Source organism: Arachis ipaensis, chromosome B03 (assembly GCF_000816755.2).
Source record: "Arachis ipaensis cultivar K30076 chromosome B03, Araip1.1, whole genome shotgun sequence".
Classification (NCBI taxonomy): domain Eukaryota; kingdom Viridiplantae; phylum Streptophyta; class Magnoliopsida; order Fabales; family Fabaceae; genus Arachis; species Arachis ipaensis.
The window spans coordinates 20,830,561-20,833,264 of record NC_029787.2 but is presented as its reverse complement, the minus strand read 5'-3'; positions in this window follow the sequence as shown (position 1 = coordinate 20,833,264).

Here is a 2,704-nt window from a genome sequence, read left to right as displayed (position 1 = left end):
GTAACGTGCTATGACTGCTATCACGTATTAAAACTAATAAGATTATTATAAAAATCAAAATAATAATATTATATACAACACACACATATATACTGTAAGTATCATATTATTTCTATAAAATTGTTTCCAAATTTGGCTATTGCAACAACCAACAAGGACAATTTTAAATTTTTTTAAGTGGCTATTGCAAATCCCAAAAGTTCTTTCGAATCTTGGAAGACACATGTCTAATACGGTTATAATTAAGGAAGAAAGAATGCACCGCAAAGCTTGATTTAGTTGTAATTATGTTTGTCTTACTAGGAGGTACATCGAATTTAAATTTTAGTTATGTCTAAAAGGTCGATATATGAACCCATTAAAAAAAAAGAGAGAGTGTGCGTAAAGAATTAAAGATATTTGACTAAAAAAAATAAGAGAAAGAAAGAATAAGAGAACCAAAGACAAAATTAAATAAAATATTAGAAAAAAATAAAAATGTTTATATAATAAAATAAAATTAAAAAAAAAATTTTTTGAAACAAAGGAAGCTCAACACATTAAAGTGGAGCATACAAAATAAAGAAGAAGACACACAACGAGCTACCAATGAAACCAACCCCTAACAACCCCAGACCTATCAACAGCCTCCCCCAGAATCACCACCACGCCATTCTGTATAGCTCATCACCGTCATTGTGTGGATGACCTCCAGGCTTGCTCTTGTATTCTTAAAGATTCGTGCATTCCGTTCCAACCAGATGTTCCAAATTACTGCAAAGAACACTGTCATCCACATCTTCAGCCCTTGTTGTCTATTATGCAAGCCACGCCAGCTTTCAAACATTTCTCTAATGGTTCCAGGGATCACCCACTCTCTACCTAGTGACCTCAACCACTTGCACCACACCTGCCAAGCTACCTCGCACCTAAGGAATAAATGTTCAGCAGATTCTAATTCCTTAGTACACATTACACACAAACTATCTCCCAGAATGTTGACTCCTATTTTAGCCAACCGCTCATTGATGTTAACTCGATCAACTAACACAAACCACCCAAAGAGCTCAATTCTCGGAGGTACAAAACCTTTCCAAACGGAGCTCGTGAAGCTATAGCTCGTTATTTCAGTCGGAATGGTCTCCGCTTGTATAGCCTGTATCACAGAGCGAGTAGTGAAAACACTTTTATTGTCAAACTTCCACACCATGCTGTCCTCCCTACCTGATGACAACCTCACTGGCCTTAACCTCTCATGAAGCTGATTGACAAGTTCCAGTTCCCATTAGAACAACTCCCTCCTCCATTGGAAATTCCATATCCAATCAAGCCCATCCCAAAAACCACAGTCCTCAATTAGAAGTCCTTGCTGGCTTGAGATAGAGTATAGTCTCGGATAACTCCCTTTGAGAACACCACCTTGAACCCAGTTATCTTCCCAAAATCGGGTTTGCATACCATTGCCTATTTCCATTGCCAATCCACTTACCATTTTATCCCGAACCCGCGGTTCTTTTATATTCAGCTGACAAATGTCTCTCCAAGGCCCTCCTTTTACTGGTAGAGGCTGAGTTGCTAACATTACATTCGGGTTCAACTTGCTATACGAACAAACAATCTTCTTCCACAGCGGGCACTCCTCCTTTGAAAACCGCCACCACCACTTAAACAGGAGCGCTGTGTTCCTTAGCACTGCATCACCAACCCCCAAGCCCCCCACCTTTTTTGGCGCCTGGACTACCTCCCACTTAACCATAGGTATACCATAGTTACCGTTCTCCTTACACCACATAAAGTTCCGTTGTAAAGTGATCAGCTTGTCCGCCACAGCTTTCAGCATCTTGTACAGACTAAGGTAATATATGGGAAGACTATTCAGCACCGATTTGATAAGGACCAGCTTCCCTGATTTATTCAACACCTTTGCTTTCCACAAGCTAAGCTTCTGTTCCACTTTATCAATGATTGGTTTCCAAGTCTTTACCAGCCGCGGATTTGCACCTAAAGAAATTTCCAAGTATCTTACCGGTAGAGCAGCTTGCTGGCATCCCAGTATTCCACATGTCTGATTAATCCATCTTTGCTCACAGTTCACCGAGATCAGATTCGATTTTTCAAAATTGATGCTCAACCCTGACATCAACTCAAAGCACCGCAACAGTCTCTTATAGTTAACAATTATTTCAGGCTCCGACGGGCAGAACAAGACAGTGTCATCCGCAAATTGTAAGTGTGACAGTTCAATATGATCCCCCTCTACCAACAGTGGAGCAATGCGTCTGTTCCTGACAGCTTTTCCCAACATAAAATTAAAAAAAAATTAAACTAAAATTTATATATAATTTATATATAAAAAATTAAAATTTAGGGACTATTGCCGCTTTCTTCCTATGTGGGTTCGCCACTGGAGAGAGACATATTTTTGTGACCATAAGGATAATATAGCAACGTTTTGGCATAAGCAAGGGACAGATTCTGATAAACTGCAGATTGCAGATCCTCGGTTGTTACCTAATAAAATATAGATTTCAATTGCGATTTGTGAAGTGTTTGTTTCTTGTTGCACAAATAATGTCGAGGTAGAAATAAGAGGTACTATAAGGTGTAATAAAATAAGGTTTGATAGGTGAAATGGTAGGGGCTGGGATACCATTTGTCTATTTCTCAATGAGAATTAACCAGTAAAAATATTCGTTATATTAAGAAGAGGTTTCTTTCATATTCT